This window comes from Prionailurus viverrinus, chromosome E2 (assembly GCF_022837055.1).
Source record: "Prionailurus viverrinus isolate Anna chromosome E2, UM_Priviv_1.0, whole genome shotgun sequence".
NCBI lineage: Eukaryota > Metazoa > Chordata > Mammalia > Carnivora > Felidae > Prionailurus > Prionailurus viverrinus.
Window position 1 is genome coordinate 14,157,773 of NC_062575.1, and position 15,979 is coordinate 14,173,751.

The following is a 15,979-nucleotide window of genomic DNA, read 5'->3' on the forward strand; positions in this document are numbered from 1 at the left end:
CCTCGTGTCGCTCTATCACTCCGCCCTCCACACCCAGCTTGAGGAGGAGTTCCCGAAGCTCCATTTCTGGATGAGGAGAGTGAGGCCTCGAGAAAGGAAATGATTTGCTCTGTGGGTCCCGAGTCAGGAAGGGGAGTCAGTAAGGAAAAGCCAAGGCTAGTTTTCCTGGCACTCTGCATGGGTCTACAAGTGCCCAGAGTCCGCCCTCAGTGAACCAAAAACTTAGGAACAAAGCTGCTCTGTTCACCAAGAATTCCATTTTCCTTTGTTGTTTGCCACTAGGGACATTCCTGAATTGGTAAAAAAAAAAAAGACTGGTTCAGCCCACGTTCTTGCAGTTGATGGGCCGTGCAGGGTCAAAGTCTGAGACTTTAAGGAACTCCCAGCTCAGAGATGAGGCAGACCAGATGCACAGGACACTGTGATCAGGCAAAGGACAAGGGGCACCAGGGGCCTGGGAGCACAGAAGGACAGCTCCCTTGGAGAGGGGACAGCTGGAGCAAGCAGGAGGCGGGCAGTCTTAGGGGTCAAGGGTGACGTGAGAATCTGGGGTGGAGGTGTGGGCATGGGGCAGGGAGGTGGGAGGGCTTGCATGTAAAGAGGGAAGGGCATTCTGCTCAGGGAACAGCAAGTTCAAAGGGATTGAGGCCAAATATCATGGAGGGGTACTTGCTGCAGAGGTGGGGGCCTGATCCCCTGGCGATCCTGGGTCTGTGGAGCAAGGCATCATGAGGGTCTTGTTCTGTGAAAGGGGAAGGCTGTCCTATAGGAGGAGGCTGTTCAAAACCTTTTGAGGACAGACTGAGAGTAGCAGAGAGCCCTCTTCTTTACCCTCAAATGCAAGTGTCTATATGAAATATTTTTTAGGGTTTTTTTTTACTTCTAAAAAAATTGTTATAAGTATACATAACAAAAATTAGCAATGTAAGCATTTTTAAAAAGTTAACAATTCAGTAACATTAAGTCCACTCACAATGTTGTGTAACCATCACCACTTTCCATACATTAAGCAGTAACTCTCCCTTCTCCCCTCTCCCCAGCTCCTGGCAACCACCATTCTTTATGTCTCTATGAGTTTGCCTGTTGTAGGTACCTTGATTTATATGCAATGTTTAAAGAATAGCATATTTAGGTGAAATTGATGCATAAGAAACTATACAAAAGTGCGCAATTTGCTAATTTTGGATATTTATACTGGAACCCAGATAATGATTATATCAATCGCTGCCAGAAGTTTCCTTTCACCCTTTGAAAATCCTCTCTCCCCATCCTCCCTCCCCAAACAGCCATTAGTCTGCTTTCTGTCCCTATAGATTAGCTTGGATTTTCTTGAGTTTTAAACAAATGGAATTACACAGTATTACTCTTTGGGAGATGTCTGGTTTCTTTCAGCATAACCATTTTGAGCTTCATCCATGCTGTGTGTGTCAGTAGTTCATTCTTTCCATTGCTGAGTAGTTTTCTGTTGTAGAGATCTATCATAATTAAAATAATTTCTTAAATATAATTTATTGTCAAATTGGCACATTTACACACATTTACAGTGTGTAAAGTGTGTTGTTAAAAATTTTTTTTAAATGTTTATTTTTGAGGGAGAGAGAGAGACAGAGTGTGAATGGGGGAGAGTCAGAGAGACAGGGAGACACAATCTGAAGTAGGCTCCAGGCTCTGAACTGTCAGCACAGAGCCTGACGCAGGGCTTGAACTCATGAACTGCAAGATGATTACCTGAGCCAAAGTCAGATACTTAACTGACTGAGCTACCCAGGTGCCCCATCATAACTTTTTTTTTTAATCCATTCACCCGCTGATGTACATTTAGGTTGTTTCTAGCTTTTGGTGTTAGTAAATTGAAATGCAGTTGTTTTTTTTATGTGGATCTTGTGGCCTGAAACCTTGCTGAACTAGTTTCTTGGTCATTTTGTTCCCAATTTTAGGGGATAAACATTGAGGTTTTCACCATTTAGCTGAAAGTTTCTCTCATACATGCCCTATTTCAAGTTGAGGAAATTGCCTTCTATTCATTCATAATTTGCTGACAATTTCTACTGGGTGTGGATGTTGGATTTTGTCAAAGGGGCCAATATCTATTTACTGCCATCTACTGAAGATGATCATCTGATTTTTCTTTTTTAGCTTACTAACATGGGGAATTTACAGTGATTGATTTTCAAATGATGAATGAACCTTTCATTCCTGGTACTGCATGAGACTAGGAGGTTAGAATGTGGAGATCATAGCTCTTGTCCCCCAGTAAGACCCAGTTTTGGGCACAGTCATCCCCATAGAGGACGGAAGGAGGGAGGGAGAGGGCAATGGGCAAGGTTGGGGAGAAGAGAGAACTGCCAGACACATCAGTCTTGGCCTGCCCAGGTGAGCAGCCTCAGGTGAACAGCTTCCGGGGAGCCTCTGGCTAACGGGGGGTGCAGAAGGCTCTACCCCACAGCGTGTGCAGGTGGGACCAGGCGCCCACTGCTCTTCCTCTATCTTGCCTGGGAAGACACCAGGGACTTGCCCTAAGCATAGTGTGCTGCCCTTGAGCTTCCTGGAGCCCCAGACTCTGCCTCTGCCGTCAAGCTGAGCTGATAGTGGCCAGCTGTGGGTTTTGGCCAGTCTGTGCACCTCGTGAGGGGTCCTCTGGTGCAGTGGGCAGTGGCCCGCCAGGCCAGGGACGTGTATGCAGTTCCTTCTCTGTGAAGTGCATATAATGATCTTTCTTTTCTGGGCTGCTGTATTCAGTGAACCCATGGTGACAAACCACTTAAATGAGACTAAAGTGTCCGAGGCTGGGATTTGAACCCTGATGCCCCTGTTCATTGGCTATGTGTCCTTCGGCCAGTGGCTGACTCTCTCAGCTTTATTCTCCTCATTTGTAAAACAGAGATAATGATACTGCAAGGTGTGGGGGGTACCCATGATAATTTGGTGTCATGCAGATGAGCAAGTGTGCATTGAGCAGCGGTGCCCTGCACCTGGAAAATGCAAGGTAATTTCACAGGTGAGCAGAGCCATTGCAGCTGTGGTAGCTGTTGGTAGAGACTGTCCTAGAGCTTGAGGAACCACAGAGGGGGCCAGAGGAGGGAATGGGGTCTTGCAAGGGGACAGGAACTTATCCTGCCCTGGCTTAAGTTTGCAGTGGTGTGTGTTTGGGCCTTGTGCTCTAAGGCTGGCACTCTCAGCAACCCTGCCAGACTGGCATGATCATTGTGCCCCACTCAGGTATGGGTGGGGACAGGGTGGCTCAGCGCTAGAGCTAGGATTGGAAATCAGACACCCCTAGTCATTTTGAGAGGTCTGAAAGGGGAAGAATCTCCCCAGGATTGATGCTAACACTGGCTCCAAATTGAGAGAGTGATCTGAGAGAGGGAGCTGGGGGAGGAGACAGGAACCAGGTAGCCAAGGAAACTCTTGATGGATTCTTTCCTTCCTCATCCTGCCCGGTTTTCCTCCTGCTTCTGGAGTACAGAGTATTTAACTGACCTAGGCCTTCTCTGATGGTATTTCAGCGTCTGGTCCAAATGTCCAGTTCATTCGCTCAGACGTTTTTCACCAGATGTTATGGTCTCCGATGTGCAAAGCTGGCATCAGGCTCCAGGGACATAGTGGTGAGAACAGAACAAGGTTCCTCCTCGAGGAAAGACATAACCCACAAATGAACACAGTTAAAGGTAATGACACAGTGGCTGGTACTATGCAGAAATACCACAGAGGTGTGGGACAAGGAATGACCTGAGGTGGGCAGAGAAGGCCTTTCTATACAGGTGATGTTTGAGTTGACAAGAAGGAGTCAGCTGGGCAAAAAATCTGGGCTGGAACATTTAGGCAGAGGGAACGGGCAAAGTCCTTCACGAGTCAGTCTGATTTGTGGTGGGGCAGTCAGTGTGGGGACAGTGGGTGGAGCTGAGGGAAGGGTTACTTTGTAGCCTGCCGGGAAGTCAGAGGAGCAGTTAAGATGTACTCTAAGTGCAGATTCCAAAATTCTTCTGGAAATGAAAACAAAACAAAACAAAACTTGTATTCTTCCTTTACTTTCTCCCTTTTGTGATTTTTGGGGCCTCTTTTAGAAACACGTCTGAGGTGCTCTCTCAACAGGAGGCAAGGGTTAGCGCCCACCAGATCCCCTTCACCAATGGCTGTAACCAATTTCCCAGCTGCTGTGGGGTGGGAGGGCCTGTAACAACAGCAGAACTGCCTCTTTCTCCAAGCCATCTTGCCAGAGATACTTGGGAGGTTACACCCCTCCACAACCCAGGGGGGCCACTGACTGAGTGAGGGCCCAGCCTTCTTGTCTCAGCTGGAGAGGGTACTCTGTGGTGCTATTTAAAAATGCTTCAGAGGGGGGCGCCTGGGTGGCGCAGTCGGTTAAGCGTCCGACTTCAGCCAGGTCACGATCTCGCGGTCTGTGAGTTCGAGCCCTGCGTCAGGCTCTGGGCTGATGGCTCAGAGCCTGGAGCCTGTTTCCGATTCTGTGTCTCCCTCTCTCTCTGCCCCTCCCCCGTTCATGCTCTGTCTCTCTCTGTCCCAAAAATAAAAATAAACGCTGAAAAAAGAAAAAAAAAGTGCTTCAGAGCCTCTGGGACTGACCTTCTCTATCCTGCTCCCAACACTTCCTCACAGGTTTCTCCTGAGAGCAAGCTCTCAGCGACTCATGTGATGCTGAACCCCTGTCTCAGGCTCTGCTTCTGGGGAAGCCAACCTCAGGCAGGCCATTGGAAACCAGGTATTCTTTGGTTTAGAAATTGGGGCTCAGGGATCAGAGGACCAGAGGATCATTGTTCCTTCCAGCTCTGAAAGTCTCTAAAACGGTGTGATTTACTCAATCACACAAGTTAGGGCAGAGCTGGTCCACAAACCATGCACAGTCTGGAGGAACCAGGGTGGGGTGGGGCCTGCTGGTGAATGTGGTGCAGAGGCCAAGGCCACAGCTGTGCTTTACCGGCAGTTGTGCTCCCAGATCAAGCTTCATCTCAGGTAAGTCTCTGTCTGCTTTCATTAGTCCAGAGACCTTAGTTTCCTGAATTCCACCCCTTTCCCTTTCTTTCAGCATAATTCACTCTAAAGTGAGAGAGATTGGCAGCTCAGAGACCATGCATCCTGAAAAGAAGATGTTTGTTAATCCAAATAAATCTGTAATAGAAACATATTTATTTTGAGAGAGAGAGAGCACGAATAGGGGAGGAACAGAGAGAGAGAGAGGGATCTAAAGCAGGCTCTGTGCTGACAGCAGAGAGCCCAACGTGGGGCTCCAACTAAAAAATGGTGAGATCATAATCTGAACTGAAGTCGGACACTTAACCAACTGAGCCATCCACGCACCCCCAAGTAAATCTGTAATTTGATGGGCTTTTTTTCAGGGTGATAAAGTGAGTTGGAAAAATGCAAAAAAAGCACAAGTCTATAGGTTTTGAGGTCACAAGGGAGACATATATCAGGAGATTCCTTAGCTTTCCCAGGGATCTGCTTCTCTCCACCCTTCTCTCCCCATAATCAGGCCACCCAAGCTGAGAAATGCTTAGTGTCTTCCTCAGGTTCCTACAGCAGGGCCTGTCGAAAGTGTGTCACTGAAAGAGAAAGCGCTAAAGCTGAAGAAATAATTTTGCTAAAAGTGCATTTTAAAAAAGAACAGACTGGTAATCTGAGCTAAGTAAACTCCCTCGTGTGTGGCTTATTTCTCAGAAAAGTGGAGGACTTTCTAGGATTTAGTAAATTTCTACTCTATCTACTAAAGGGTTAGCATCACTCATTGGTTTGTGCAATTTTTTATTTATTTTAATTTTTAAAAATGTTTTATTTAGTTTTGAGAGAAAGAGACACAGAGTGTGAGTTGTGGGGGAGCTGAGAGAGAGGGACACAGCATCTGAAGCAGGCTCCAGGCTCTGAGCTGTCAGCACAGAGCCTGACGCAGGGTTCAAACCCACGGACTGTGATATCATGACCTGAGCTGAAGTCAAACATTTAACCAACTGAGCCACCCAGGTACCCCTGGTTCGTGTGATTTTTCAGGGTAGTTCTGGGGATGGCTCAGGGAGGCAATCCTGAGGAGCCACCCTGGACTCAGCCTCATCTGGCTTCTGCCCTTACCATCCAGGAGACTTTAGGCAAATCAGTTACTTTTTCTCACAGTTTTCTGTCTGTAAAATGAATGGAGGTGGCTATTCCATGAACCTTGGCACTCAGTGGGTGTTCTACAGACCAGTATCACCTACACTTAGGAGCTTGTTTAGAAATGCAGAGCCTCAGGCCCCACTGTAGACCTTCTGAATCAGAATCTGTATTTTAACAGGTTTCTCAAGGAATCCATTCACACACCACAGTTTAAGACGCTCTGTCCCCTTGACCGTATTACTCAAATGTATCCTCAAACTGCCTCCACATCACCCTGGAGTAGAAGCTCGTTAGAAATACAAGTTCATGGGCCCCGGACCTACTGAATCGCATGTCTGAGGGTGGGGACCGGAGCCTGTGTTTTCACAACCTGTCCCAGTGACTCTTAAGCACACTGACCTTTGAGAGGGACTGAAGTTCAAGTCTAAGAGGATTCTAGCCGTGGTGTGGCTGTGCAGCTTCTGTTGTCGACAGAGCTTGTTCTGTGCTGCTTTCCTGAAACGCTCACCTACCAGCGCCTCACAGCAATTTTGTGATGTGGTTTTCTCCTTATCTTTGCTGTGTTACGAAACTGAAGCTTAAGGAAGGGTGAAGCAAGTTGCTCAATGTTTTGTAATATTGACGTTTCTGGCAAAGTCAGTGAGCTGTACGGGGTCATAAAACTCTTAGTAAATATTTAACAATTACCTGATTATAAATGACAGAGGCTCTTGGAACAGGTGCTGGGGTTGATCTTGTGGGTCTTGATCAAAGCTTAAGAGCTCATGAACTGCAGCTCGTTTACCATTCACTGTTTTGATTAGATAATACATTCATATTTTATTTTTTTATTTTTATTAAAAAAATTTTTTTTTTCAACGTTTATTTATTTTTGGGACAGAGAGAGACAGAGCATGAACGGGGGAGGGGCAGAGAGAGAGGGAGACACAGAATCGGAAACAGGCTCCAGGCTCTGAGCCATCAGCCCAGAGCCTGACGCGGGGCTCGAACTCACGGACCGCGAGATCGTGACCTGGCTGAAGTCGGACGCTTAACCGACTGCGCCACCCAGGCGCCCCTATATTTTAAACATCTTGTAAAAAGGGGCTGTACTGAAAGTTTTTCTTTTACTCCTGTTCCATAACCACCCAGCACCCTCTCCCATGCACATGTTTTCAGTTTATTGGGTCTAATCTAACTAAAGCTGATCCTTGGGAAAGCTGAGGAATATCCTGATACATGGCTGCTTCATAACTCCCAAAATCTCTGGACTTGCCGTATGTGCATTTTTCCAGTTCACTTTATCACTCTGACAAGAAGTCCATCAAAATACAGATGTATTTATTTATTTATTAACAAGCATCTTCTTTAAAGGATGCACTATTTCTGGGAATTTCTGAGCTGCCAGTCATTCATACTTTAGTGTGAATTATTCTAATACAGAATTTCTTTATGCAAAATATATGTGTAAAGTATATGCAAGTGTATATATTTCTATATATTATATATATTTGTATATGCTTGTCTTTCCATGAAGAAACATATATATATATGTATATATATATATATATATATACATACATACATATGTGTATATATAAAAAATGCTTTGCTACCTCTGCTGAACACAAGTTTACAAACTAGAACACACACTTCATGTCTTGCTTGTCTCACTGAATATATCATACTGTTCTATTGTGTGGTGAATACTCAGGTTGTATCCAGTCTGTTATGATAGACACTGCTTGTACGTGTGGCTTTTTGCAGGTGTATATGATATATGCAGTATAGATTCCCAGAAATGGGATTCTAGGTATCTGCACTTGTAATTTCAGGAGATATTGGCAACTTGTCCTTCATCATAAGGTTAGTACCCAGGTACACCTCTGCCAGCTTTGGATGAGAAGTTACTATTTTCCCACATCTTCGCTGATGCAATAAATTGTCACATCACTGGATTTTTACCAATCTGATAGGTGAAAAATTGCCCCAACGGAGTCTTAATTTAAATTTGTTATGAAAAGTTTTAAACTCATGACAGATATCTTTAAGGACCATTTCTATTTCTTTTTCTGTGGTTGATTTACTCATATTCTTTCTTTGCTTTTTTGGGGGGGGGGTTAAAATTAAACATATTTTTCAGTTTTATTGAGATATAATTAACATACATTGTATAGATTTATTAAAAAAAAATTTTTAATGTTTTTATTTATTTTTGAGGGACAGAGGAAGACAGAACATGAGCAGGGGAGGGGCAGAGAGAGATACACACAGAATCTGAAGCAGGCTTCAGGCTCTGAGCTGTCAGCACACAGCACAACATGGGGCTTGAACCCACAAACCATGAGATCATGACCTCAGCTGAAGTCAGATGCTTAACCCACTGAGCCACCCAGGCTCCCCTACATCATATAAATTTAAGGTGTATAGCGTAATGGTTTGACTTAACATACATTGTGAAATGACTACCACAATAAATTTATTTTTCATTTGTTTTTAAAAATTTAATTCCAGTGTAATTAATATACAGTGTTATATTAGTTTCAGGTGTACAATATAGTGATTCAACACTTCTATACATCACTCAGTGTCATCACGATAAGTGTACTCTTAATCCCCATCACTTATTTCACCCATCTCCCACCTACCTCCCCTTTGGTAGCCATCAGTTCTCTGTAGTTAACAGTCTTGTTTTTTTTTTTTTTTTAAGTTTATTTATTTATTTTTGAAAGGGGGGGGAAGGAAGGAAGGAAGGAAGGAAGGAAGGAAGAAAGAAAGAAAGAAAGAAAGAAAGAAAGAAAGAAAGAGAAAAAGAGGCAGAGAGAGAGGTAGACAGAGAATCCCAAGCAGGCCCATGCTGTCAGCACAGGGCCTGACATGGGGCTCCAACTCACTAACTATGAGATCATGACCTGACCCAAAATCAAGAGTCTGATGCTTAACTGACTGAACCACCCAGGCGCCCCAGTTAAGAGTCTCTTCTTTTGCATCTTTTATTCTTTGTTCAGCCTTTGCTTATTTTCAAAATTAGGTAGTTGCCTTTTTTATTTCTAGGAGGTGCTTATCTATTTTAGGGTGATTACCCTTTTGCCTTTGATACAAGCTCTGTCGAGTTTAGCATTTTTTTCATTTTGTGGATGCTTTTTTTGTTTTGTATGTATAATTTTTATTTTTAAGCAGTCAGATTTATCATTCATTTATTTTATGGCTTCTGAATGTTGACTTATTGGTACAAAAGTCTTCTCCACTTTAAGATAACAGGGCATGTCCTTTGTTTTCTTCTATCATTTCCACATTCAGATGTTGATCCATTTGTAATTTATTCTGATGCATGCTGTGAGGTATAGATCCAATCCCCTGCCCCATTGGCTATCGTTTCCTTGTGAAATGAGAAGCTGCTTTATCATTTTAGTTCTTTTTTCACGGTATGGGAGTCTCTTCCAGATTTTGCTAGTCTTTTGCATTGGTTTCTATTGATTCATGTTCATTCATGTCCCCACTGTTTTGCTTGCTAAGGTTTATAATATTTAAAAATATATATTAATATATGGAAGGACTGCTCCCCTTATTTTTAGTTCTCTTTTGGACTATTCTTGCTTATTTTTCTATTTGAACTTTAAAATCTAATATCTAATTACACACACACGTGTTGGTGTTTTTATTTGAATTGCTTTAATAAAAACTGAAGTATAAGACACATACAAAGAAGTGAATAAATTGTAAGTATACAGCTTGATAAGTTATCATAAAGCGAACATATAGTAAACTCTTACTCAGATCTAAAACTAGAGCATTAGCAATGTGCAGAAGCCCCCCTAGACCTCAACCTCTTCTGAAAAGTAGTCATCATCCTCATTTCTTATGTCATAGATTGACTTTGTTGTTGTTGTTTTTATATACATGTACTCTTTTATTTTTTTTTTTAATTTTTTTTTTAATTTTTTTTCAACGTTTTATTTATTTTTGGGACAGAGAGAAACAGAGCATGAACGGGGGAGGGGCAGAGAGAGAGGGAGACACAGAATTGGAAACAGGCTCCAGGCTCTGAGCCATCAGCCCAGAGCCTGACGCGGGGCTCGAACTCACAGACCGCGAGATCGTGACCTGGCTGAAATCGGACGCTTAACCGACTGCGCCACCCAGGCGCCCTGCTACATGTACTCTTTTATATATGGATGGCTTCTTTGCTCCACAGTATATCTGTGAGGTTTATTTATCTTTTCTCTTGTTGATGGACGTTTAAGTTGTTTGAGTTTTTGGCTATCGTGAATAACATGGCTATGGCCGTGGACAACTTTTGGTATAACACTGGGCTTTTGGTGTCCATATATACACATTTCTGTTGGATATTTACTTACAAGAGGAATGTCTGGGCCATGGGATATGCATGTGTTCAACTTCAGAAAATGTCACCAACCCAGTTTTGCAAATAGATGTTTAACAGTTTACCCTCCTTCCAGTGGTATATGAGTATTCCAGTTATGTCACATCCTTGCAACACTTGGTTTTGTTGGTGTTTTAAATTTCATTCATTCTAGTGTGCCTTTGGTAGTTAATTATGGTTTTAATTTTCACTTCTGTAATGACCGATGAGTTTGAGCACTTTAAATTTTTTTAATGTTTATTATTTTTGAGAGAGAGACACAGAGCATGAGCAGGGGAGGGGTAGAGAGAGAGAGAGAGAGGGAGACACAAAATCTGAAGCAGGCTCCAGGCTCTGAGCTGTCAGCACAGAGCCTGACACGGGGCTCGAACTGTGAGATCATGATCTGAGCTGAAGTCAGGCCCTTAACTGACTGAGCCACCCAGCCGCCCCAAGTTTGAGCACTTTAAAAAATACATGTGTTGGCCACTTAAATATCCTCTTTTGTGAAATGTATTAAGATTGCTTTAACTTTTCACATTAACTTCAGAGAATGGACATACATATTATGATGTTGAACCTTCCTATCCAAGAACATATGTTGTGCCATTAAAAAAAAGAAGAAATCTTCTATGTCCTTCAGTATTGTTTACCGTTTTTTAGTAAATACGTTGCATATTTTTTGATAAGTTTATTCCTAGATGTTTTCTCTTTTTTGTGGAGTCTTTTTCTGTCTCTTGTTTGTAGTAGTTTCTTAGTCAAATCTCTTGGATGTTCTAAGCTTATAATCATACCATATATAAATGGAAACAATTTTACCTCTTACCCAATTCTTATATCTCTGATTTTTTTTAGCTTATTTAATTTCACTGACTAGAACCTTCTGTATAATGGTCGTAGGCACATGTGCCTGTGCTCTGACTTTAGTGAGAATGCTTCTGGTGTCTTCCAGTTAAACAAAATACTGGCTTTTATCTGAGTTTTGTTTTACAGTGTTAAGGAATTATTTATTTTCTACTTTAATGAGGATTTTTTAAAATCAGAAAATGGTGTTGAAGTTTGTCAAATGTTTATTACATTTATGGATCTCCTAGAATCTATTATTATGTTGTATTAAGAAGTTTCCTAGGGGTGCCTGGGTGGCGCAGTCGGTTAAGCGTCCGACTTCAGCCCGGTCACGATCTCGCGGTCCGTGAGTTCGAGCCCCGCGTCAGGCTCTGGGCTGATGGCTCAGAGCCTGGAGCCTGTTTCCGATTCTGTGTCTCCCTCTCTCTCTGCCCCTCCCCCGTTCATGCTCTGTCTCTCTCTGTCCCAAAAATAAATAAACGTTGGAAGAAGTTTCCTAATATTGGGGCTCCTGGGTGATTCCGTTGGTTAAGTGTTCCACGCTTGATTTCAGCTCAGGTCATGATCTCATGGTTCATAGTGAATTCAAAACCCACCTGGGGTTCTGTGCTGGCAGCATGGAGCCTGCTTGGGATTCTCTCTCTCTCCCCCCCGCCCCTCTCTTCCCCTCCCCCACTCTTGCATGTGCATGCTCTCTCTCTCTCTCTCTCAAAATAAATAAATATTTTAAAAAACATTAAAAAATAGAATTTACAAAAAAAGTTTTCCTAATATTGAACCATCCTTGCACTCCTAATAATAAATAAATAAATAAATTCTCTGTGGTCTCTTAATGTGCTATGCCACCCTACTGGAGACGCTTTGTTGACTGAGTCAATTGCCACTGTGGAGAGAGTCTGTGGACATTACAGTCATTACATATGGGCTGATGTGGCCTTTCCTGAAGTAAGGAGACATTGGTTTGGTTCTCTTCCAGGAAACCCAGCTCCAAACTCTTTCCTGGTGTGATGGCAATAGAAACTCAGGTTGGTGTGCCTAGGTGGCTCAGTCAGTACAGTATGTAACTCTTGATCTTGGAGTCATGAGTTCAAGCCCCACATTGGGTGTAGAGCTTACTTAAAAAAAAAGAAAAGAAAAAAGAAACTGGGGTTTTCCAACAGTTTAGCAATTTAGGAAAAACTGCATGATTTTAGCCTTTTTCATTTTATCTCCGTTGTTATGATTAATTTCAAAACAAAACATCAAAACCCCCCAAAAACATAACTAAACAGTATTTATTATACTCAGTTTTGTTTATGCACTACTACAGAGGATGTTGCAATGGGCTTTAGACTCTCTGGGTTATTATAAATACAACTTGGGACTCACTGTCCTAATTTTTCTCAAGAAGGGGGAAAATGTTAAAAGAGTCTGGGGCTTGGTCACTGGAGGGATGCAGTGCCCAATCCATAGAAGAGGCATCCATGTGGCAGTGCAGCCCAGTGGTTAAGACAGTAGCTTCTAGGCCAGTTTGTCTCAGCTTAAATCCTGACTCTTCAATTTCCTACTACTTGTGTGATCTTAGACAAGTTACTTTACCCCTCTCGTCCTCAGTTTTCTCATCAAAAAGTGAGGATGATAACAGTTCCTACTTCTAGCCTTGTTATGAGGATTCAACAAGTTTAATACATGGCAAGTTCCTTGGCAGTAAATGTGGGAGAGGGGTGCCTGGGTGACTCAGTTGGTTGAGTGTCCAACTCTTGATTTTGGATCAGGTCATGATCTCGGGGTTTGTGAGTTTGGGCCCCACGTTGGGCTGCATGCTGACAGAGTGAAGCCTGCTTGGAATTTTCTCTCTGACCCTCCGATGCTCACACTCTCTGTCTCTCTGTCAAAAATAAGTAAATAAACTTTAAAAAATACATGGAAGAGCCTGATTGGGGATTAAAGCATCCAGAGGGGATTGGGCCAGGTGGTCCCCCCCCCCCAGTGACCTCCATGACCTTTGCTGCCCTCAGTCCTCGTGCAGGTGCCTTCAGGGTGTGCTTAGGCAAGTGAGCAGCACATTCTCAAGAGCAGGGGCTTCTAAGATGAAGCAAAATATGAAGAAAAAAAATGTCCATTTGTCAGCGTCTGGGCTACAGAAAGCAAAGGAATGAAAGATTCCTGAAGGTTGATATTTCAGATAATACATTTATAGAGTTAATGAAGAAGAGCTGGCCCAACGCTCTTGGCCCCTGACCAGATTTTTCTGTAGTCTTTAATTCCGAGGCTCCCTCAGAGCAGAATTTCTTCACCATAGGGCAGGTATGTGTTTAACTTCATTAGAATTGACAAACCGTCTTCCGAAATGATTGTACTGGTTTACATTCTCAAGGGTAACGTGTGAGAGTTACAGCTGTTCCCCATCCTCGTGAACTGAGTTATTTTTAGGTGATAGTTATTTGCTGCATAGAGAGGATGACCCTCTGCCGAGGTGTCCCTCCACGGCCCTGTCAGGCTAAAGACCCTCCAGCTGCTGGCTTCTACCTCATTCCTGTTTGCTTTGTTGTGTTTTCTGTTATTCTGTTGTTCCAGGGAAGTTTTCACGCACTAAGGTTTGCTGGAGTCCCTTTGTCCCCTATCCCTTTCTTCCAAGAACAACGCTAGCGTGGAGTCTCCACTCTCTGTTCTTCCACTCTTGAGTCTCCTTGCTTGTCAGGGGTCAGAGGTTGAGCTTAAGGGCTGGAGGTCAGAGGTCAGAGTCCTTCAGAGGGACAGCAGCAGCTTTCTTAAAGCAGGAGCTGTTTAGAGCGTTCAGGGGTCCCATGTGACCAGTTCCACACTGAGTTTCTTTCTTCTTTCACAATCCAGTAAAGTGTTTTCCTCACAGATCTCTATTGATGGTGCAAAAGCAACAGCAATAAAGGAAATCATTCAAAAATAAAAGAGGAGGCATAAGTTTTCCAAAACTCATTTTTACTGCTATTTATAATAGTGAATAATAATAATGGTAAATACTGAGCTACTGTGCACACTACACCAGCTCATGTTCTGAGCTTTCCATACACAGAAACTCTGCAAATCCCCACATAACCCTTTGAGGCTGGAATTTGATATCAAGCGCATTTTACAGATGAGCCTGAGGTGAGAAGAGAATCTTCACCTTTCCTGCTGCAAGGTGGAGCCAGAATTCGAACTCAGGCATTTGTAGCTTCAGAGTCTCTATCTTACCTGCATGTTTTTTCCTTAGGTCATTCACATTTTAGAAACTTAGCTCATATTTGTTTAAATATTACCTGCCATAAATGGATGGTCACAAAAATGAATACTCTGATAACATAACGTAATTCTAACATGTTCTTGTTTCTCCTCCCTCATTCCCATTTTTTAAAAATGGTTTGTGGTTTTGGTCTCATGGTTAAGAAAATTTTGTCCACCTGAAAGCCACAAAGATCTACTCGTAGGTTTTCTTCCAGAATTTTTGTAGTTTTAGGTTATTTGTCCGGGGATGTTCAATAGTTTCTGCAGTACTGGTTGAAAGGACTCCTTTGTCCTGTTTTCTCTGAGTCTGGCTTTTCTCAGTAAATGGGAGGGTTAATTCACAGAGGTGCCACAAGGAGAAAAAGGCATAATCATTTTGCTATACCAGACGTAAACCCACTGGCACATGGTTAGCACTCAAAAAATAGCAATTAGTTCTCAGATTATGCCAACTGCTTTCCTGTGGTTTGACATTAAAGTCATTTCCAGTTTTCTTTCTTCAAATGTAAATAGCAATGCAATAGATATTCCAGGCGTCCAGCTTTCCTTCTTCTTTAAAATTATTTTAGGGTATATTTATGGATCTTTATCCATACTACAAGTTAGTGCTAAAAGTGTTTGGACCCCTGCACTCTGGAAACCATGCATTGCTTTTGACACAGCCCTGCTTCCAACCAGAGGGAGCTTCTTGGAGGGTTAAGAATTGGAATCATTGCCTTCCCTTGGAAACCTTTCCTGTCTCCTGACCCCACACTCAGCCCAGAGTCCCCTGGTTAGTGTTCCTCATCTTCTCTTTAACTGCACACACTTTCCTATGATACTGTTTTCTACGCAGTTATTTACCTGTTGCCTCCCCCACTGGTCTGTGTGCTTCTTACTGGAATCATAACTTACTCGTTCCTAGCACAGTGGCTGCGCATAGTAGACGCTTAGTACAATGGTCACCATAAGAATGGCATCGAGTACTGCTACTGGGTGGGCGGACTCCTCTAAGACGAGCCTTCTGATAACAGCATTCTTTCACCTTGCTTCCATGACATCTCTTCGTTTATAGTTTTCTCTAAGTGAGGCATTGTAGCCCTGGTTAATGTTGGATGGTGTTACAGGATGCCCAGATTCTGCATTAAGTAACATTGGATCCCAGACTGAGGAAATTATTTTCTGTTCTTTTTCAACCCTTCTTTCCTAGGAAGGGTTTGTCAGCCTGAGCGCTATTGACTTTTGTGGCTGGAAAATTCTTTGCCATCGGGGGCTGCTCTGTGCATTGTAGGGTATTTGCGGCATCTCTGGCCTACATGCACTAAATGCCAGTAGCAGTCCCACCCTTAGTTGTGACAAGCAAAGATACCTCTTGACATTGCCAGATATCACCTGGGGGACAGAGCCCAGCTCCTGGTTGAGAACTACTACTCTGGGGAAAAGAGTCTGTGCCAATATATTTTAAACACTGTTCTAACCCTTGCT

At 43.1% G+C, this 15,979-nt stretch overlaps 1 protein-coding gene across 3 annotated transcripts in view; it reads left to right on the plus strand.

Moving 5' to 3' along the window:
• The window catches only part of IL34 (interleukin 34), a 77,265-nt gene that overhangs the window by 26,943 nt on the left and 34,343 nt on the right, over positions 1–15,979 (plus strand). Inside the window, exon 1 of one of the 3 annotated variants that reach the window (XM_047835411.1) lies at positions 3,507–3,668. The exons of the other annotated variants lie outside the window; for them this stretch is intronic. The gene's annotated coding sequence lies outside the window, so the exon portion shown is untranslated. Of the gene's footprint in view, positions 1–3,506; positions 3,669–15,979 lie in introns of those variants that run through there. 3 annotated transcript variants of the gene reach the window in all.